Source organism: Sciurus vulgaris (genome assembly GCF_902686455.1).
Source record: "Sciurus vulgaris genome assembly, contig: HiC_scaffold_535_arrow_ctg1, whole genome shotgun sequence".
Classification (NCBI taxonomy): domain Eukaryota; kingdom Metazoa; phylum Chordata; class Mammalia; order Rodentia; family Sciuridae; genus Sciurus; species Sciurus vulgaris.
In genome coordinates, this window is record NW_027632493.1 from 136115 (window position 1) to 160042 (window position 23928).

Consider the following 23928-nt stretch of genomic DNA (forward strand, 5'->3'; position numbering starts at 1 on the left):
CTATTTTAAAAATTTATATTGCAAAAAAATAGAAAATTTCAAAGACATCAACAGTTCTCTAGAGACATATGAATTGCCTAAACTGAAAGAGGAGGACATATGCTATTTAAATAGACCAATTTCAAGAACTGAAATAGAAGAAGTCATCAAAAGCCTACCAACAAAGAAAAGTCCGGGACCAGATGGGTTCTCAGCCGAGTTCTATAAAACCTTTGAAGAAGAGTTCATTCCAATACTTCTCAAAGTATTCCAAGAAATAGAAGAGGAGGGAACCCTCCCAGACTAATTCTATGAAGCCTGTATCACGCTGATACCTAAACCAGACAGAGACACATTGAGGAAAGAAAATTTCCGACCAATATCCTTAATGAATATCGATGGAAACATTCTCAACAAAATTTTAGCAAATATCATGCAAAAACATATTAAAGAGATAGTGTACCATGATCAAGTGGGTTTCATCCCAGGGATGCAAGGTTGGTTCAACATCCGGAAATCAATAAATGTAATTCACCATATCAATAGACTTAAAGTGAGAATCACATGATTATTTCAATAGATGCAAAAAAAAGCATTTGATAAAATACAGCACCCCTTCATGCTCAAAACACTAGAATAAATAGGGATAGTGGGAACATTCCTTAACATTGTAAAGACCATCTATGCTAAGCCCATGGCTACTATCATTCTAAATGGTGAAAAACTGAAAGCATTCCCCCTAAAAACTGGAATAAGGCAGGGATGCCCTCTTTCACCACTTCTATTCAATATCATCCTTCAAAATCTAGCCAGAGCAATTAGATAGACCAATGAAATAAAGGAATACAAATAGGAAAAGAAGAACTCAAATCATCCCTATTTGCTGATGATATGATTATATACTTAGAGGAACCAGGAAATTTCACCAGAAAACTTTTAGAACTCATAAGTGAATTCAGTAAAGTAGGGGAATATAAGATCAATGCACATCAATCTAATGCATTTTTATACACAAGTGATGAATCTTTGGAAAGAATAATTAGGAAAACTGCCACATTGACAATAGCCTCAAAAAATAATATACATGGGAATCAATCTCACAAAAGAGGTGAAAGACCTCTACAATGAGAACTACAGAACACTAAATAAAAAAAATTAGAAAATCTTAGAATATGGAAAGATCCCCCATGTTCTTGGATAGGAAGATTAATATTGTCAAAATGGCCATACTACCAAAAGTGCTATACAGGTTCAATGCAATTCCAAATAAAATCCCAATGACATACCTTACAGAAATAGAGCAAGCAATTATGAAATTCATCTGGAAGAATAAGAAACCCAGAATGGCTAAAGCAATCCTTAGCAGAAAGAGTGAAGCAGGGAGTATCACAACAACAGAACTTCAACTATACTACAAAGCAATAGTAACAAAAACGGCATGGTATTGGTAATAAAATAGAAAGGTAGATCAATGGTACAGAATAGAGGACATGGACACAAACCGAAATAAATACAATTTTCTCATACTAGACAAAGGGGCCAAAAATATGCAATGGAGAAATGATAGTCTCTTCAACAAATAGTGCTGGGAGAATTGGAAATCCATATGCAACAGAATGAAACTAACTCCACATCTCTCACCATGCACAAAACTAAACTCAAAATGGATTAAGGACCTCAGAATCACACCAGAGACCCTGCAGATTATAGAAGTAATATTAGGTCCAGATCTTCAATATGTCAGTTTAGGATCAGACTTCCTCAACAAGACTCCCACAGCACAAGAAATAAAAGCAAGAATCAATAACTGGGATAGACTAATCTAAAAAGATTTCTCTCAGCAAAGGCAACTATCAGCAATGCAAACAAAGAGCCTACAGAGTGGGAGAAAATCTTTGCCAATCATACTTCAGATAGAGCACTAATCTAAAGAATCTATAAAGAACTCAAAAAACTCTACACCAAGAAAGCAAATAATCCAATCAACGAATGGGCTAAGGAAATGAATAGACAATTCACAGAAGAAGATCTACAAGTAATCAACAAATATATGAAAAAATGTTCAACATCTCTAGTAATAAGAGAAATGCCAATCAAAACCACCCTAAGATTCCATCTCACCCCAATTAGAATGTTGATTGTCAAGAATACAAGCAACATCAGGTGTTGGTGAAGATGTGGGGAGAAAGGCACACTCATACATTGCTGTTGGGCCTGCAAATTAGTGCAGCCACTCTGGAAAGCAGTGCGGAGATTCCTTAGAAAACTTGGAATAGAACCACCATTTGACCCAGCTATCCCACTCCTTGGCCTATACCCAAAGGGCTTAAAATCAGCATACTACAAAGATACAGCCACATCAATGTTCATAGGTGCTCAATTCACAATAGCCAGATTGTGGAACCAACCTAGACATCCTTCAATTGATGAATGGATAAAGAAACTGTGGTATATATATACACAATGGAATATTACTCAGCCATAAAGAATGATAAAATTATGGCATTTGCAGGCAAATGGATGAAATTGGAGAATATGCTAAGTGAGATCAGCCAATATCAAAAAGCCAAAGGATGAATGATATCCCTAATAAGTGGATGATGACACATATTGGGGGGTGGGAGGGGTTAGTGTTAGGGTTAGAGTTGGGGTTAGGGAGAGGAGCGAGAATGGAGGAAGGAAGGACTGTTTGGAGGGAAAAGAGAGGTGGTAGGGGTGGGGGGAAGGGAAAAAATTACAGAATGTATCAAACAACATTACCCTATGTAAATTTATGATTACACAAACGGTATGCCTTTATTCCATGTAGAAACAGAGAAACAACATGTATTCCATTTGTTTACAATAAAAAAAGAAATTTTAAAAGATGAAAATAAATAAATAAATAAATACATCGAAAAAAATGAAAACGTATCCATGGAATATAAATTACAATGCATTCCATATTCTTCTTGTTACATGGATGTTTAGACTAAGAGAGAACTCATTGCTTTTGAGTATTACTAATTGCTGTAAATGATGCAAAAATATTTGCCATCCCTTTGCCAATTTAATATGGAATACACTAATTATCCAGAAATGAAGACTAGAGTTATTATCACTTTAAGCTTCTAAATCCTGATAACTTGAAGAAGGAGCAATTTTGAAAGGTACCTTAAGAAAATGAATTAATTTTTACCCTATATTTTATTTCAAACAAGAGAGAATTCATTTTAGGCTGAGATTACTACTATATATAACTTTATATTACACATAACTTTATGTATCTGATTAAGATATAAAAAATAACAAAAAGGTTAAATTAATACTTTATTAGACTGGATAAAAATTACATAAGCAATACCAAAAAGTTAAATCTTGGCTAACAATAAATAGAACAATGCTGACACCAAATTATTTATTATCAATTTTACTATTAATCTCCCAACTTTGAGAAATAAGGACAACAAATTATTTTCTATAATTTTTGGTAATTAATAAGATGGAGGGCAGATTTCTAATTAATCTTTCAGGTGCTTAGACTGAGTTATAAGGAGGTAACAGACAGAGCTATAAATCTGCTTATCCTATAGCTTTGCAAGTTGTCAAATGTAGTTCACCCAATACTTTACTCTCTTGCTCATGAGAAGATCATGAACTAGCATGCTTGTCCAAATAGGTTTCTGTTCTACAATCAGAATTTTGGTATTGGTATGAAACAAAATAAACAATCTCTCAAACTCAACTAACTAAATATCACAGGATTATACACAAGCAACTTTTTATCATTAATGAAAATGACTATAATGTAATTCTTAAAACTCTGATTTTCACTGGTCATAAAAAAGGTAGAATTTTCATAAGGATCAATAACAAGTTACAGTGTAAAGACTCAAATTTAAGTGGCCCTCACTTGCTTGAAGCTCCAAGTGTATTTAGTATGTAATAAAATATATAAATAATGAAAGCAACAACGGTGATTTTATTATCTCATGAGCTAATTAAAATTTCTTTTCTCTCTTTTTTATTTCTTTGTTTTCTTCTCCCTTTTTTAAGTACTGGAGATTTAACCCAGGGCCACTTTACAATTGAGTTATTATTTTGAGTTAGGATCTTGCTTAATTGTTTAAGGGCTTTGCTAACTTTCTGAGACTGGTCTTGAACTTTCAATCATCCTGTCTCAGTCTCCCAAAGCACTGGGATTGCAGGCATGCATCAATGCACCTGGCAGTAATCAGAATTTCTTAACAGCCTGTGAGATGATAAAATTTGCTTTGCTTGCTTTAAAGAAGTTAGAGCCAAAATTTAAAGCACTTAGAGTATTCCCAGATAAAAGTGGATTTTTGATGGTCCTTGAAATTCTTTTTGCATTTTGAATACTCATGCATGGTTTGTCTGTCACACCCATTGATTTTGCAGTTATATCAAAGAGCAGTAAAGGCAGTTTGACAAAGAGAGAAGGGAAATAATAAAATAAACTATGTTCAAGAAGAGACTGTATAATCTGTGCAAACTTATGTAAATAACTTGTAATTTTTTGTTTAAACATAGGTGGCCCACTCATTTTCTTTTTAAGAAAGGAAATATAAATAGGAATTTATGCTTAAAACAAATAGCAAAATAGTAAGTGAGAAGAAGTATACAAATTGCCAAAGACAAATTCACCATTTAAAAAGGAAATTTTTAATCCATTACTGGGAAATAACCTGAAAAACTCATACTTATAAAATTTAGTGAAATTTCCCAAATATGAATGTATTGTAATAATTAAAAATGCAATTTCGAAAAACTGCATGTTTTTTTTAAGACTAAGTTCTATGAAAGCATTCTGAGAGTAACAAAAATTTCAAAGCTACTCTACAAATTTCTTTCTCCTTCTAGTAGAAACAATTTTCTTAAAACAAAAAGGACATCTAATTTTGTCTTACTTTCAAGTCCCTTAAAATCAGATTACCTAAAATGATATAAGTAAAGAATTACCAATGAAATTATCAAGCACATAATAAATGCAGTCATGGTTGCAAGCATATAAGGGACCCATTTTCAGAGGCGGTTTTTAAATTCTTGGGTCTTGGGACTTATTTTAAGTTCTCAAAATTGATTAAAAACCCCAAATATTTTTTCTTATATTTATTAGTGCTGGTGTTTGCCATTAAATGAAAAAAATTTAAGAATTTAGTTGTACATTAAAAACACCTCTCATGTTAGCACAAATAACATTTTTATGAGAATTTTTTTCCAAGAAAATTAGTTAAGAATGGAATTATTAACATTTCAGTAAATGTGTTTGGAGTTTATTTTGATAGAAGATAGCTGTATTCTATATTTGCTTTTGCTTTCTGTCTGTTGTGATATGTTGCTTTACTCCATGTCACAATGTACCATAATATATATAGCTATAAGAAGAAAATAAAATCTCACAGATATGATGTTTGAAAAGAGGATAAACTTTTAAAAAGTATTTTCTAATTTTGGATAGTGTTCTTTGATATATTAGAAATAGATTAAGTGTTTTCTCAAAGGTTATATTGTAACTAAAACTGTATCAATAAACTATTAATACTTACATTAAAATTCACTAGTCTATCTTGCACTTTAAATGAACATTTTACCAACATAATTCTATAACATGAGGTGGTGATAACTGGAGACATATTTGTTCTTGAGTTCTAGATTAAAATTTTTATATAATTTCATCAAAATGAGAAAAGGAAAACCTTTATTTGTTAATATCACCACTGATTCATCAGAAAAGTATCTAAGTAGTGGGAAGATATTAAGCTTAAAGTAGCAGATCTAAATTTTCAGAATCTAATTTGTATTTGAAAATCTTAATTTTATTATTGGCATGGAATACCTGCAGTTGATTTCCTTGAAGTGACAAGCTTACTTCATACACTTTCAAGAAAAATCTGCCAAATATCTAATTCTGAATAGCCCCAGTTTGTCTGTTGGTCATTTATTCTAGTAAAAATGATATTCCTTGAAAAGTAAAAAAAAAAAAAAAAAAAAAAAAAAAAAAAAAAGCAACAACAACAACAACAACAAAAAAAGTGCAGTTAGTTCAGCTTGTAGGCAATCACCCAAAAATTTTTCCTTGAGATAACTATAGTATTTCTGTGTGCAGTCCATGTGTTTTTTTTATATAATTCATATTTCATTATATATACACAACACAAAAATACTAGTCATTTACTCAAGAAGGAAATTTAATAAAATTAATGCATTTTGCTGCTTTGCAAAATATTTTAAGTGTAACTGAGACTTTTTTTCTCAGTGGTGAAGAATACCATGATATACTTTGGTGGCACTGCTTGAATTATACCAGGAAACAGAAGTTTTATCCTTATTGCTTCTGAATCAACAGTGCAAATATTAATAAAGGGAAAAAAGCAAATATCATTTAGCGCACTTCTGCTAATATATTTTATACCTCTGGACAACCCCTTAAATGGTATCAGAAACCAGGGTTCCATGGGCCACACCTGGGAACCCACACTTCTTAAATATTTGTTGCTAACAATGAACATAAACCACCCACAAATTTCTGTCAAATATTGTTCAGTGGGCTCAGAGAAAATTTCCAAACTCACATGAAAGTGATAACACATTGTGACAATGTTTTTTTTTTTATACCTAATCACCTGGAAGTATTGATAAATATTTAATCATTCCATACCAAGATCTGCTAGCTTTAATTCCTCTTTTTTATTAATTAGAAGGTTCTGTGGTTTCAAGTCTCAATGCAACTCCATTCTTCTGTAGTAATAAGTTAACCCACATAGAATTTGGTAGAGAAACAGCTACAAAAGCAAACAAATAAAAATTAGTCTTACACATATCAAGATATAATTTGCTATTAGCATAAGCTATGGTAAGTAGAAAAGCAACTGTTTTAGAATAGTAAAAAATTTATATCATTTAAGGATAATGCCTCAGATACCACATATTTATGTGTTTTGAAAACTCTAAAGTCACTACTTTATTATACTCCTGGTGGGTTACATTGGGGTTACAGTGGGAAACACCAGTACCTTTCAATATATTCCTGTTAAATTTACATTTGGAAAACATTAAATGTGATTTTAACAAAAAATAAAATACTTTGCAACTATTTAGACCTCAATTTGAGACTGGCTTCAAGCCTGCCACCTGCCTCAGCATCCTGAGACACTGGGATTAAAGGCATTTACCACCAAGCCTGATTCAAACCAATTTTGAATAATTCACTTTTTAAATAAATGGTATAATGACATGTTTATATACAGTGCATTTATTTCTTATATTTAATATGTGCAGCTAATTTACAATTACCATGTGTCCCATGTTCCACTATATATAATTTCTCTATCAGATATTTATCCATTTCAGTACTTTTAATGTTTTCATAGTATTTCACTATACATTAAGAAAATTAATTTCTTTCCACTGAATATGTTACTTTTGGAAATAATTTTTGAAGATCTAATTATATCTTCTGGTCACCTCTTATTTCTATCTGATTTTATTTATTAAAATTACTCTTATATAGCTTTGGTTTTAAAATAGTCTAAATAAATATACCTTCTCTTTGCTGTACTGGGTGTGCAGTCTTCATTTTCCAAACAGAGCTCTTTTAATGCCACCAAATTATCTGTCAGTTTATTTCTTCCTTTATAAACTGCTGCATATGTGCCCTATAAAACATATTTTGGAAGAAAAAGTCAAGAGTGCCATACAGAGGGTAACAATGAAGAACAATAAAGAGACCTACCTGAATTTCTGATTTGTAAACATGCTCAATTCCATCTTGCAAAGAAACTCCACAATGTCCAGTATTAGACTTTCTTATAGCAAGTATGACTTTCAGTTACATATCCACAACTTTCAGGTTTTTGTAAGGTTAAAAGTGTCTCAAAAGTATAAAACAAGAATTTAATTTATGTTTGCTGCTTTATTTCAAATTAAGATTTGGATCAATAGTATTAAAATCAAAGGTGCATTCCCTGTAATGGTGTATGAAGATTGACACTGAGCACATTAAATGAAAAAATCATTATACTGTTAAATCAAAAAAGTTTTACCCAGGTTTCCAAACTTTTCAAAATCTTTTCACATTAGTTGTTTAAAAAAGAAAAGAGATTCCCTGTCAACTAAGTCTATTATTTTCATTCCTGCTGTTTATTTTCTATTACTTCTACCCTTTCTTATTACTTACTGTTTATTTATTACTTTTTACTTATTATTTTCTTGCACTTTATTACTGTGGAAGATAGAATGTTTCTGAGTCAGTAGCATTACAGATAGTGACAAGTTAAATAAAAAGCATATTTTACGAATTTCTTACCCTTCAATGAAATATTTTTATTTCTAAAGTTATTTTTAAGAAATTTTAACTCATGCAATTTCCCATGACAGCACAGACAGGAGACTGCTAGGAGGCTAAACAAACAGATGCCTATTGTGTTACCAAGAAAGCAAAATATTTTCTGTTTCAATAAAAGATTTTAAGCCTATTAAAAATTACACATTTCCTCTCAAACTGATAGGATACGTTCAAGTATTGAAAGCTTCATTCCTCCTAATTTTGTTACCTTTTCAGAGCAAGATATAATTCTTTAGACATCACTGTTCACAATTTTCCAGGTTGGCAAAACCATACACTTAGATGATGAACAAGAAAGTCTTACATTTTTGAAATAAGAATTTATTTACCTTTCCATGTTTTTCTAATTTGATGTAGTTTTCCAATTTCCCACGCCAAATTTCTGACTGCAAGCAAAACTATGATAAGTTGAGTATTTATTCTTAAAATTGATCTCTTCCTCAACATCTAAAACTCTCCAATTCTACAGTGTTTAAGAATAGAAACAGTTGGTTACAGTCAAATTGTTGAACATCTTTCATGTTTCAAAATATACTTGATGTTTGAATATTGAAAGGGTAGAAAGCATCAATATTCATGATTGAAACAGTCAACCTACCTTACACATTGATTGGATAATGGTCTGCTGTGAATGCTTTGTTTTATTGTAAGAACCCAAATTTTAAACTACCACAGATTTTAAGATACTAAAGAATCTTATAAAATTACTTTGATTTTTCTTTTAACAAAATCACAAAAGAGCAGGGCTGGGAACTGGGTTCAGTTGGTAGAGTGCTTGCCTTACAAACACAAGAACCCAAATTTTAAACTACCATTTTATTTTAAGATACTAGAGAATCTTATAAAATTAGTATTTGATTTTTGTTTTAATGAAATCACAAAATTTCAGGGCTGGGGATATAGCTCAGTTGGTGGAGTGCTTGCCTTGCAAACACAAGGCCCTGGGTTCAATCCCCACTACCACCAAAAAAAAAAATAATAATAATACAAAATAATTTTCTGACCAATCTTTAAATTTCTATGGAACCTTGAAACCAAAAAGATGCTAAAAAGATGAGTTTCAGGTTCTCTGATGATAATAAAATTAAAAAGAAAACCAATTTACATTCTACTGTAGATCAGGAAACATGCAAACACAGATCCAGTAATGTAAGACTCATTTTTCTCTCCTTAAAAGTTTAAAAGTGAGTTCCTAAACTCTTTCTTTTAAACCTTAAACTCACTACTTATTTTTTAAGGAGTCAATAAATGAGGTAGATGGAATATATCAAAATATGTCACAAAACCACAATATATCCAATACATATTTAAAAAGAAAATTTAAAAAAATAAGCAAACTTAACATCAAAGATTGGAAAAACAATATAGACAGGTGGAAAATAGGAACTGAAAGAACAAAATTTAAAAAAAAAATACAACAGTAAACTGAAGCCAAGAAAAAGAATTTCCTTAAAATTGTTTTCTAAAATCCCTTTGCAATAGAAGATACAATAATATTCTAAAAAAGGATTCACTTCTTTCTTAGAAGATACTAATATCTTTAAATAAAATGCTAGTGAAAGGAAATAATGCATAACTTCAGTTTTAATAGGTATATAAATCATATTAAATTATTAAAATATTACATTGTACTCCAGCCTAGAGAATCAAATTTGCAAATTTTCTGGAGTTGTCAAATAAAATAAAACTGATTCTTCATGATTAGACTTGGCATCACTTACTACTTTAGACAAAACAATAATCTTTCCAAAGTTGAATAGCCAAAAGTAGAGGAGGTCCCACAAAAAATCACTTTTATCCTTTTCTTACAATGACATACACCAAGTTAAAATGATGTAGAAAACTGCAGATCCAACTAAGAAATTCTTTTTTTTTTATTGTAAACAAATGGGATACATGTTGTTCCTCTGTTTGTACATGGCATAAAGGCATACCATTTGTGTAATCATAAATTTACATAAAGTAATGTTGTTTGATTCATTCTATTATTTTTTCCATTCCCCCATCCCTCCCAAACCTCTTTTCCATCCAAACAGTCCTTCCTTCCTCCATACTTGCCCCCCTCCCTAACCCTATCTCAAACCCTAACACTAACACTTCCCTCCCACCATCATGTGTCATCATCCACTTATTAGCGATACCATTCGTCCTTTGGCTTTTTGAGATTGGCTGATCTCACTTAGCATAATATTCTCCAATTTCATCCATTTGCTGCAAATTCCATAATTTTATCGATCTTTATGGCTGAGTAATATTCCATTGTATATATATACCACAGTTTCTTTATCCATTCATCAATTGAAGGACATCTAGGTTGGTTCCACAGTCTGGCTATTGTGAATTGAGCAGCTATGGACATTGATGTGGCTGTATCTCTGTAGTATGCTGATTTTAAGTCCTTTGGGTATAGACCAAGGAGTGGGATAGCTGGGTCAAATGGAGGGTCCATTCCAAGTTTTCTAAGGAATCTCCACACTGCTTTCCAGAGTGGCTGCACTAATTTGCAGGCCCACCAGCAATGTATGAGTGTACCTTTCTCCCCACATCCTCGCCAACACCTGTTGCTGCTTGTATTCTTGATAATTGCCATTCAAATTGGGGCGAGATGGAATCTTAGGGTGGTTTTGATTTGCATTTCTCTTATTACTAGAGATGATGAACATTTTTCAATATGTTTGTTGATTGCTTGTCGATCTTCTGTGAATTGTCTATTCATTTCCTTAGCCCATTTGTCGACTGGATTATTTGTATTCTTGGAGTAGAGTTTTTTGAGTTCTTTATAGATTCTGGAGATTAGTGCTCTATCTGAAGTATGATTGGCAAAGATTTCCTCCCCCTCTGTAGGCTCTTTCTTCGCATTGCTGATAGTTTCCTTTGCTGAGAGAAAGCTTTTTAGTTTGAATATATTCCAGTTATTGATTCTTGCTTTTATTTCTTGTTCTATGGGAGTCCTGTTAAGGAAATCTGATCGTAAGCCAGCATGTTGAAGATCTGGACCTACATTTTCTTCTATTAGACGCAGGGTCTCTGGTCTGATTCCGAAGCCCTTAATCCATTTTGAGTTTAGTTTTATGCATGGTGAGAGATATGGGTTTAGTTTCATTCTGTTGCATATGGAATTCCAATTCTCTCAGCACCATTTGTTGAAAAGGCTATCTTTTCTCCACCTTTGTCTACTAGTATGAGAAAATTGTATTTATTTGGGTTTGTGTCCGTGTCCTATATTCTGTACCATTGATCTACCTTTCTATTTTGGTACCAATACCATACAGTTTTTTTTTTTTTTTTTTCAGAATGAGCTATCTCCCCAGCCCATCATGCCATTTTTTTTACTATTGCTTTGAGGTAGAGTTGAAGATCTGGTATTGCAATACCCCCTGTTTCACTCTTCCTGCTAAGGATTGCTTTAGCTATTCTGGGTTTCTTATTTTTCCAGATGAATTTCATAATTGCTTGCTTTATTTCTGTAAAGTAAACCATTGGGATTTTAATTGGAATTGAATTGAATTTGTATAGCACTTTAGGTGGTATGGCCATTTTGACAATATTAATTCTTCCTATCCAAAAACATGGAAGAGCTTTCCATCTCCTAAGGTGTTCTTTAATTTCTTTCGTTAGTGTTCTGTAGTTCTCATTGTACAGGTCTTTCACCTCTTTTGTGAGATTGATTCCCAAGTGTTTTATTTTTTTTGAGGCTATTGTGAATGGGGTAGTTTTCCTAATTTCTCCTTCTGAAGATTCATCACTTAGGTATAAATATGTGTTGGATTTATGAGCATTGATCTTGTAACCTGCTACTTTACTGAATCCACTAATGAGTTCTAAGAGTTTTCTGGTGGAATTTCCAGGTTCCTCTAAATATATAATCATGTCATCAGCGAACAGGGATAGTTTGAGTTCTTTTTTTTCCAATTCATATCCCTTTAATTTCTTTGGTTTGTCTAATTGCTCTGGCTAGAGTCTCAAGAACGATGTTGAATAGAAGTGGTGAAAGAGGGCATCCCTGCCTTATTCCAGTTTTTAGGGGGAATGCTTTCAGTTTTTCACCATTTAGAATGATATTAGCCATGGGCTTAGTATAAATGTCCTTTACAATGTTAAGGAATGTTCACACTATCCCTCTTTTCTCTAGCGTTTTGAGCATGAAAGAGTGCTGTATTTATCAAATGCTTTTACTGCATCTATTGAAATAATCATGTGATTCTTGACTTTAAGTCTATTGATATGGTGAATTACATTTATTGATTTCCGGATGTTGAACCAACCTTGCATCCCTGGGATGAAACCCACTTGATCATGGTGCACTATCTTTTTAATATGTTTTTGTATTCGATTTGCTAAAATTTTGTTGAGAATTTTTGCATCGATATTCATTAAGGATATTGGTCTGAAATTTTCTTTCCTTCATGAGTCTCTGTCTGGTTTAGGTATCAGTGTGATATTGGCTTCATAGAATGAGTTTGGGAGGGTTCCCTCCTCTTCTATTTTATGAAATACTTTGAGAAGTATTGGAATGAGCTCTTCTTTAAAGGTTTTGTAGAACTCGGCTGAGAACCCATCTGGTCCCAGACTTTTCTTTTAAGGTAGGCTTTTGATGACTTCTTCTATTTCAGTACTTGAAATTGGTCTATTTAAATTGTGTATGTCCTCCTCGTTCAGTTTAGTCAATTCATATGTCTCTAGAAACTTGTTGATGTATTCAAAATTTTCTATTTTGTGGGAGTATAGATTTTCAAAATAGCTTCTAATTATGTTTTGTATTTCAATCTTGTCTGTTGTGATATTTCCTTGTTCATTCTGAAATTTAGTGATTTGTGTTCTCTCTCGTCTTTGTTAATGTTGCTAAAGGTTTATCAATTTTGTTTATTTTTCAAAGAACCAACTATTTATTTTGTCAATTTTTTCTTTTGTTTCAATTTCATTGATTTCAGCTCTGAGTTTAACTATTTCCTGTCTTCTACTACTTTTGGTGCTCGTCTGTTCTTCATTTTCTAGGGCTTTGAGCTGTAGTGTTAGGTCATTTATTTGTTGAGTTTTACTTCTTTTATTAAAAGTGCTCCATGAAATAAATTTCCCTCTAAGTACTGCTTTCATAGTGTCCCAGAGATTGTGATACGATGTTTCTTTGTTCTCATTTACCTCTAAGAATTTTTTAATTTCCTTCCTAATATCTTCTGTTATCCATTTATCATATAATAGCATATGGTTTAATCTCCAGATGTTGGAATAGTTTCTGTGTTTTACTCTTTCAGTAATTTCTATCTTCAATGCATTATGATATAATAGAATACAAGGTAGTGTCTCTATCTCCTTGTATTTGCTAACATTAACTTTGAGGCATAATATATGATTTATTTTAGAGAAGGATCCATGTGCTGCTGAGAAGAAAGTGTATTTGCTCTTGGTTGGATGGTATATTCTATAAATGTCCGTTAAGTCTAAATTATTGATTGTGTTATTGAGATCTATGGTTTCTTTGTTCAATTTTTGTTTGGAACATCTGTCCAATGGTGATAGAGGTGTGTTAAAATCACCTAGTATTATTGTGTTATTTTCTATTTGGTTTCTGAAATTGAGAAGGATTTGTTTGACATACATGGATGAGCCACTGTTTGGGGCATAGATGTTTATGATTGTTATATATATCTTGCTGATTTATGCTTCCCTTAAGCAGTATGAAATGACCTTCTTTATCCCTTCTGACTAACTTTGGCTTGAAGTCCACATTATCTGAAATGAGCATGGATACTCCAGCTTTTATGCTGAGTCCATGTGCATGGTATATTTTTCCCCATCCTGTCACCTTTAGTCTATGGATATCTTTTTCTATGAGGTGAGTCTTTTGTAGGCAACATTTTGTTGGATCTCGCTTTTTAATCCAATCTGCCAGTCTATGACTTTTGATTGATGAATTCAGGCCATTGACATTCAGGGTTATTATTGAGATATGATGTGGTTTCCTGGTCATTTAGTTCATTTTTTAAATTATATTTATTAATTTATTTTACATGACTTGTTTCCTCCTTTATTTGACAATTCCTTTAGGATAATTCCTCCCTTTGCTGACTTGCTTCTTTGTTTTTCATCTCTTCTTCATGGAATATTTTGCTGAGAATGTTCTGTAATGCTGGCTTTCTTTTTGTAAATTCTTTTAGCTTTTGTTCATCATGGAAGGATTTTATTTCATCATCAAATTTAAAGGTAAGTTTTGCTGGGTATAAGATTCTTGGTTGGCACCCATTTTCTTTCAGGGCTTGAAAAATGTTGTTCCAGGCCCTTGTAGCTTTTAGGGTCTGGATTGAAAAATCTGCTGATATCCGAATTTTTCCCCCTGAGTGTAATTTGGTTCTTTTCTCTCACAGCCTTTAAAATTCTGTCTTTATTTTGTATGTTATGTATTTTCATTAAATGTGCCTTGGTGTGGGTCTGTTGTAATTTTGTGTATTTGCAGTCCAATAAGCCTCTTGAACTTGATTTTCCATTTCATTCTTCAGATTTGGGAAATTTTCTGATATTATTTCATTGAATAGATTGTTCATTCCTTTGGTTTGTTTCTCTAGGCCTTCCTCAATCCCAATAATTCTTAAATTGGCCTTTTCATGATATCCCATAGTTCTTGTAGATTCTGTTCATGATTTCTTACCATCTTCTCTGTTTGTTCAACTTTGTTTTCAAGGTTGAATATTTTGTCTTCAATTTCTGAGTTTCTGTCTTCCAGGTGTTCTATCCTACCGGATATGTTTCTATGGAGTTCTTAATTTGGTTTATTGTTTCCTTCATGTCAAGGATTTCTGTTTGTTTTTTTTTTTTTTCAATATATCTAACTCTTTATTGAAATGATCTTTTGCTTCCTGTATTTGCTCTTTTAACCATTGATTGGTGCAATCACTCAATGCCTGCATTTGCTCTTTAATCTCATCATTCAGTGCTTGCATTTGCTCTTTCATCTCATCATTTGCTTCCCTGATCATTTTAATTATGTATATTCTGAACTCCTTTTCTGTCATTTCTTCTGCCATGCTGTCATTGGGTTTTATTGATGTAACATCTAGATTTGTTTGCAGCATTTTCTTTCCTTGTTTTCTCATATTGTTCAGGTATTAGTGGACCGCTGAGCTATTGCAGATTTCCTCTATTGACTTACAATGTCTCTGAAGGTTTCTATATATATCTCCTCTTAGCCTTCAGTAGGCTGAGTCTTGAAGGAAGTTGATAATGCGGTGCTCCACAAGGAAGCTGCCTCCCTATGAGTGGTGGCCTTCAGGTGGGGTATATTCCCTGCTAGTGGGCAGAGGTGCCTGCACTTGTTGAGCAATGGTCATCTAAAAGGGAACTAGGCTGCGAGCTGAGGCAAGGCCTGTTTGGGCCTGTGTCTCTGGTTTTACCATCCTTGTGGGGAAACACCACCTGGCAGGGAAGACTCAACCAGTGGGGAGGTCTTGCAGGTCAGTTGCCCTCCTAGAAATTCCCCTCAATTTACAACTACTGCCTGGGCTGGGCTGCCTTCCTCTGCAAATTTCCAAGGGGCCTGGCCCTCCCTCCTGGGCCTGTGAGCCTCACCCTTCACAGATGTATCTCCTTAGGCTGCCCCTCCTCAGAGAATCTGCCCACAGTCCTGGAACCTTCGCTCCACCCCTAAGCATGTCTCTGTGCGACTCTTCCACCAAGAAGCCTCCTAGATCCTGGGACCCTGGTCTGCACCTAATTGCCTGGCTATGCGGCCCCTCCTCTGAGCAGCCACCTGGGGCCCCGTACAATCGCTCTGAGTCCCAGAGAACCGCCACACGCCTCTTCCTACAGACAGCCACCTGGTGTTCCAGTGCGGTCACTAGGAGTCCAAGCAACTCACTGCATGCCTCCTCCTCCCACCAACCACCCGTAGCCCTGGGCAATCACTGTGAGTCAAAGTGACCCACCCTGTTCCTTCTCCTCCTCCAGGTAACCCCCCGGGTGTTCAGGAGTGGTCTCTCTGAGTGGCTCTGAATCCACGTGACCCACTGCACGCCTCCTCTGGGCAGCTGCCTGGAGCTCTGGTGTGGCTACTGGAGACCAAGTGACCCACCGTGCTTCTCCTCCAGGCAGCCCCAATGTGTTCAGAGCGGTCGCTTTAAGTCCAAACAACTCACCAATCACCTCCTTCTCTGAGCAGCCGCCTGGAGCTCTAATGCAGTCACTGCGAGTCCAAACAACCTGCCGCGCTCCTCCTCCTCCTCCTCCTACTCCTCAGGGCAGGCCCCAGTGTTCAGAAGTGGTCTGAGTCCAAAGAGCTTGCCATGCAGCTCCTCCTCTGGCAACGGCCTGTAGCTCTGGTATAGTCACTCCAAATCCAAGCGGCCATGCTCCTCCTCCTCCTACTCAATGCAGGCCCTGGTGTTCTGAGTCCACACAGCTCTCCTCACCGCTCCTCTCCTGGGCAGCCACTGGAGCCCCAGTGGTTGCTCTGAGTCCCAGCGCTGTGATGAGCGGCCTCCTCTACGACGCTCCCAGTTGTCCGCGGTCACTGCTCCAGTGGGGGAGGGGTGTCTCACCAGGCAGCTCTACTTCACAAAGTTCCCTGCCTTCCAGAACTACCACCCCATCCGGGATGCCTCCCCAATGGGAGAGACTCACCCGGCTGCTTTGAGTTGGTCCCAAGTCTCTCAATATCTCCTCTTTTGAATCCAGAGTCCTGGAGCAACATGAAATGCAGCCACCCTCTAGTCTGCCATCTTGAAACCTCCTAAGAAGTTCTTAATTCAAATCTCAAAAACTAAAACTCTAGTCATAGGTACTATACTACTACATGACTGAAAAATTGCTTCTGGTTGCTTTTATTGTTACCTTTTTGCCTTATGTATATGATGCTTTTCATGAAAAACATTATATTAGAAAAATGAAGTTTAAAATCATATTATACTGCCTACCCAGGTACTGTCTTGTATGTAATTTATTATTTACTAAATTCTTTCTTTCTACTACCAATAGTTGTGCAGAATAATGAAGCAAAACTATAAGATATAATAATTTCCAGAAAACAATGAAGATTTTTACTTCAGTATGGAAAATGTGGCCAACAGCCCACTCTCTGGTACATGATAGCCTGATTCCAATAATTTTTCACTTTATATTAAACTTTACAAGGTTAAGAAACTATGATAAAATGACATTATTTTCTTATACATGTGTGGTCTTCAGATGTTTAAACTTACAAACATGGAACTACTGCACTTTCAACTTAAATTTTAAATTTTAGGTCATCTTTTACTGAGGGAAAATAACACTATGGTAAAAACAAGCATAAGCCAACATGAACAAAATAATGAGTATCCATGAAAAAAATGTATATATAGTCATTGTCTATAACAAAGAGAAGTTCAGGAGAAGACATGACTGACCTAGAAACCTTTTCTTCTCAGTAGTAGGAAAATTTTGTTACTCATTTTTGTATATTAAGGGAATACTAGAATGCCCTTAATATGAAGTACACTTTGGTCTAGTGGTGATCATGACAAAAGCAATGCAGTTTGCTTTAAAGATTATGCCAGCGGGAAAAAAAAGGTTATATAAGTGATTGACTATAAATTAATTGTTTGAAAGATGAAACACGACTATACAGTGTAAGGATTAACTTGAAAAGGATACATGAAAGACTTAAGAACCACTCTTCAGAGAATAAAAATTAATGACATTAGAATATACTGAAACTTTTTTTTAGAAGTAACTGGTTGGAAATAATCAACTGTGTATTTCAGCTAGTAGAGGGGATTTTTAATGTTCCTAACACAGAGATATAGTGAATATTTAAGGTGATAGATATGCCAGTTAATCTCATCTAATTAGCACACATTAATACATGTATTGAAATGTCAAAATACCAAATAAATGTATAAAATTATGTGCCCATTAAAATATATTCATATATAAACAAAAACAATTATTATACTGCAATTATGAAGTTAAATTTGAATAATCAGTCTCTAATATAAACAGCACTACTAAATCCCACCAATGCAAGCAGGTGAAGAATTCAAGCAAAAGGCAGTTACATTAATGAACTATCAGATCTTAATTCAAAGAGTAAAGCATACTGCAATATTCCCACATTTTAAACCCTGAATAGTAATTACTATAATTAATAAATTTTAAATGGAATATTTAGAAAAATGTGATTGCATTTTTATCTGCTGAACACAAGATTAACAATAGATATAATCACTAGCTTATTTACATGCTCTCCAGTGGAAATTATTCAGAGAACAGAAGACAATACTCATTTATTCAACAATTATCAAGCACGTTAGTTGCTGAGCATACAGTGAAGAAGACAAACATGATCCCCACTTTTATGAGTTCACAATCTAGAATGAGTTGCACCTTATTTTGAATTAAACCTTTGAAAGTTGCATGAAAACAAAAATAATAGCTTAAAAAGGTACAGTGAACTTTGTATTTTAATATAATATAAAATTTCCCTCAATTCTGCTTTCCAGACTAAAAAACAATCATTTTTCTGATAGTTCATTGTTCTAAGAAAATACTTCACATTTTGACATGAAAATTCCTATTCTGATAGCTCTTACAGCAAAAGCACATGAACACTAGAAATATACATACACAAGGTAAGTTACAACTTGTAATGGTTCCTCCTATAATTCAGTGTACTTTGTAAGCAGTAGCAAGTGTAACAAGAGAGCTCTAGCTAGCTTTGTTTCTAGCAACATAATTCATACATCACAGTCATGAAACTGTATTAATATGGTGGAGATGCATTTCCAGTTTATCTTTAGAACAAGTGAAGAATATGCTGAGGTTCTACAGGTGCCATGTTAAAGGTGAGTATGTATTGAAAAACACTGTGGACAGCAGAAGGTTACTTCAAACACCCATTTCCCTCCCTGTGAGAATTACTGAATTGTTCTGTTTGACAACAATGTGTTCTGCTTGTTGACATGTGGGGACAGAAGAGACTGAAAACCTCAATTTTACTCACAATTTTTTCTTACAAAAATTATCTGTATAGGAATGAGAAATCCACACAGTGGGGAGAAATAAGCACTTATAATGTGCTAATATTTAATTTTAATATAATGACACAAATGCTCATATATAGAGTTTTATTCTATTGATGTTACACTTAAAAGTGTCATAAAACTTGTACTGAGTATGCCACTATTGGAAATGCAACAAAACTCAGATGAATTGTCACTGTTGGCATATAACATTTCCCATTAGTTTAATATTTAACTGTGTTGAGAGAAAACTTTATTTATTATGAGCCATATGTATTACATAATACTTCCCAATCCAGTAACCAGTATCTTTAATATGAGACACAGTTACTAAATATAACATTGTATCCTGGATGGGATTCTGGGACAAAAATGGTTGGTAGTAAAAAGCTAGTGAAAGCTGAATAAAATATGGAGTTTACTAAATAGTAATGTACCAATATTGGTTCCTTAGTTGTACAAAATGTATTAAAGTAACCTTCTACTAATAGGAATAACTGGGTATGTGGTGAAATCACTGTATTACCTTTGTAATTTCTCTGCTAATCTAAAATTAAAACAGTTTAATTAAATAGAAAGTCAATGGGAAGGATGAAGTTAAGAAAAGAAGACTGAATACAAAAGAGTTTATAGGTATAACAGATATTTCAATAACCCTGAGCAGATGAGATGGGAAAAAATGGCAACACAATTGAAAAGAAGAGGGTAAGTGCAGACAGATTTTCATGATTGATATTCAGAAAATGGGGGAGTTTCACGATTACAGCATTTGGTTTTTCTATTAAGTAGAAGAAATCAGCTCCTTGCTTAGAGTAAGGCAGTGCTATATACAAAACTGAGGGTCCACTTGAGGTAGATGACCATGGATTTAGAGTAGATCCCATTAGCATTCCCTGTCACTCTCTCAAGCAAAAATGAATTCTAGGATTAATTTTCTTAATTCCCATCTAAGACAAAGGGTAAGTTGTGCATGGAAACTTGAACTCTCAATATATGTGAAGAGTATTTGTTTTTACCCAACTGCTTTCCATTCATTCTTAACCTCAGCCTTGATCTTTATACATGAACTCTAAGGTTCAGATTTCTATATTGAAGAATAGACTTCACTGAGGAAAAAAAAATCTAATTTTAGATACATAATGAATACAGAATCTATGTGTACTTGAATGCTAATTGTTGTGAAAAATAATTATCTTTTCCCATCCCTTTTCCCTTAACCCACTCTTTTGCCTACTTCCCACCTTCAAATAGAAACACAATGTAAAGATTTTTAGGAAGCCGCCTGCACACGTTGGCGTGACTAGGCGGCGGCAGTGCTGAGACCATGTCCTTGGAGGTGACCAGGGCGACTGCAAGGATGATGCTAGGCTTTTATGACAGTAGGAAAAGAACCATTTCCTACCATTTATGTAGATTCACAAAAAGAAAATGAGAGGTGGGTCATTATTTCTAAATCACAGATGAAGAACATTAAAAAATTGTGGCATGGGGAGCAAATGAAGAGTGAATCCCGGGAGAAGAAAGAGGCAGAAGATAATTTACGAAGAGAAAAGAACCTGGAAGAAGCAAAAAAGATTACCATTAAAAGTGATCCAAGTCTTCCAGAGCCACAATGTGTGAAGATTCATGCATTAGAAGGGTATAGAGGCCAGAGAGTAAAGGTGTTCAGCTGGGTCCATAGGCTGCATAGGCAAGGAAAGAATTTAATGTTTGTGGTATTGCGAGATGGTACAGGTTACCTTCAGTGTGTCTTGTCGGATGAGTTGTGTCAGTGTTACAATGGAGTAATCTTGTCTACTGAGAGTAGTGTTGCTGTATATGGAATGCTAAATCGTACCCCAAAGGGCAAGCAGGCTCCAGGAGGCCATGAGTTGAGTTGTGACTTCTGGGACCTTGTGGGGCTGGCCCCTGCTGGAGGAGCTGATAACTTAATCAATGAAGAATCTGATGTTGACGTCCAGCTGAACAACAGACACATGATGATCCGAGGAGAAAATATGTCCAAAATCCTAAAAGCACATTCTGTGGTCACCAGGTGCTTCAGAGATCACTTCTTTGAAGGGGGTACTGTGAAGTTACTCCTCCAACGTTGGTACAGACACAGGTAGAAGGTGGCGCCACACTCTTCAAGATTGACTATTTCGGGGAAGAGGCATTTTTGACTCAGTCCTCTCAGTTGTACCTGGAGACTTGCCTTCCATCCGTGGGAGATGTTTATTGTATTGCACAGTCATACAGAGCAAAACAGTCCAGAACACAAAGGCACCTGGCTGAATATACTCACGTGGAAGCTGAGTGCCCTTTTCTGACCTTTGAGGATCTCCTGAAGAGATTGGAAGACTTGGTTTGTGATGTGGTAGATAGAGTCTTAATATCACCGGCAGCAAGCATAGTGTATGACCTCAACCCAAACTTTAAATCTCCCAAACAGCCTTCCTGATGAATGAACTACTCAGATGCTATTGTATGGCTAAAATAACACAATATAAAGAAAGAAGATGGGACTTCCTATGAATTTGGAGAAGATATCCCAGAAGCTCCTGAGAGACTGATGACAGACACCATTAATGAACAAATCTTGCTGTGTCGATTTCCTGTGGAGATCAAGTCCTTCTATATGCAACGATGTCCAGAGGATTCCTGCCTTACTGAATCTGTCGATGTGTTGATGCCTAATGTTGGTGAGATTGTCGGAGGCTCAATGCATATCTGAGATGGTGAAGAAATACTGGCAGGTTACAAAAGGGAAGGAATTGACCCCACTCCTTATTACTGGTATACAGATCAGAGAAAATATGGTACATGTCCTCACGGGGGATACGGCTTGGGCTTAGAACGATTCTTGACTTGGATTCTGAATAGGTATCACATCTGAGATGTGTGCTTGTACCCTCAATTTGTCCAGCACTGTAAGCTGTAACTCATTCCTCCTGAAATGTGAAGAATGGTCGCAAAAGGAGCAGTCTGCCTCATTAAAAAGAAACAAAAAGTCAAATTGTCCCATGTTTGTTCCGTTGGGTATAGCTTTCCCTTTTTTATTCCCACGGCCATAAAACCATAAAATGTAGTCCACATTACTTGAACATCAAGGGACATTGATATCATTTTAAGAAAAAATATCCATTACAAAGTCTGGAGAAATATGTGGCATGTAACTCTGTAGTTATGAATACATTTCAACATTTTATCCAGTTAGAGTAATTGTGTTAAATATGCCATACATAATTAAACAGTTTTTAATTAAGGTCTAAGGTATCCCAAAAGCTTAATCTTTTGGTACTTTTAAATGTAACTGGAATTCTTTAATTTATATCATTTTATTGTGTCATTGAGTTAAAACACATCTGTGGGGGCAGATCACATTGTTGCTTAAAGATTTGCTAGTGTTAAAGTGCAGTACAGGAGTAGATCCTGGAATCCAATGAATACATTGTTTGGCATCAGTAAATCTTTTCTGAATCCACACAGCTGCTTTTCATTTTGAGGCATATGAATTGATATGGAAGAATTTGTAAAAATGGAATTTTTAAATTAAAATTTAAAGGGAGCATAATTGTTGGGGAGGGGGTGATATTTAAATGAATGACAACATCTCTTACAGCATTATTGTAAGGTAAAGGGGTAGACCGAGCTTCCTTCTTTCCTGATGATTCTTATAATTAAAAATATGTTCCAAAAGAATTTGGCAGGTCAACTCTTAACAAAACTGTAAGTAACTATGTCCTTAGAGCTGCCATGTCCTTGGAGCTGGTCTGTGCTACTTACACACTTCACAGCAGGCTTATTGAATGGCTTCAGAGCAGATTTAGTTAATTTCTTCCTCAAATGCATGTGGTGTATTCTCAATAGGCTGTATTTTCCCAGCAATCAATAAATGAACACTCATTAAAAACTCAAAAAAAAAGATTTTTCATTTTGAAGAATAATTTTTGAATATATTTTTAAAAATCTGCTTAGTAATGTAAATGATAACAAAAGGAATACATGGATAGAAACCGAAATATACCTGGGATGATTAATTTGAAACTTATAAGCCATTTCAAAATCAAAAAGTATCGGAAATGAATAGGAACAGACAACAATAATTACTAAAACCCCAATTACTAAACAATCATATGAGGGTTTCACATAGATGACAAGAGAAAAGTCTTTTTAAATAACAGCTTTAATAACTGTATGGTAAGGGTTGGGGACAGAGTTCATTGGTAGAGCACCTACTTATTATTCTGGAGATCCTGGGTTTGATAACCCCCCAAAAAAGTTATTATATGCTATTAAATCATTATTTCCCTTCCAATCAGAACAAACATAATTCAGAATTCATCTCAGTACAAATCTTTTATAAAAATTGAGAGCCAAAGAAAACTTTTGACCAGAAAAAAATAAAGTGAAAAAACATATTTTAAATTATTGTAAGCAGTGATGTGCAAAACTATGATAATCACAGACATGTACCAAAATCAAGTTGTTTACACTTTGTCAATGTGTTCAGAGTGTATACAGAATAAAGTAATTATACACTTTAGAATATCTAATCAAAACAGAAGATTTTGTGAATAAAACATATCCCATGATATAATATATGGAAAGGAGATAAATAACTGTAAGAACCTCAGA

At 34.5% G+C, this 23928-nt stretch overlaps 1 pseudogene across 1 annotated transcript; it reads left to right on the forward strand.

Annotated features, from left to right (window-relative positions):
* Window positions 1-20682: 20682 nt before the first annotated feature.
* On the forward strand, window positions 20683-23200 carry LOC306652720 (asparagine--tRNA ligase, cytoplasmic-like; annotated as a pseudogene). Its single transcript has one exon. The product of its transcript is annotated as an asparagine--tRNA ligase, cytoplasmic-like (transcript).
* Window positions 23201-23928: the final 728 nt, after the last annotated feature.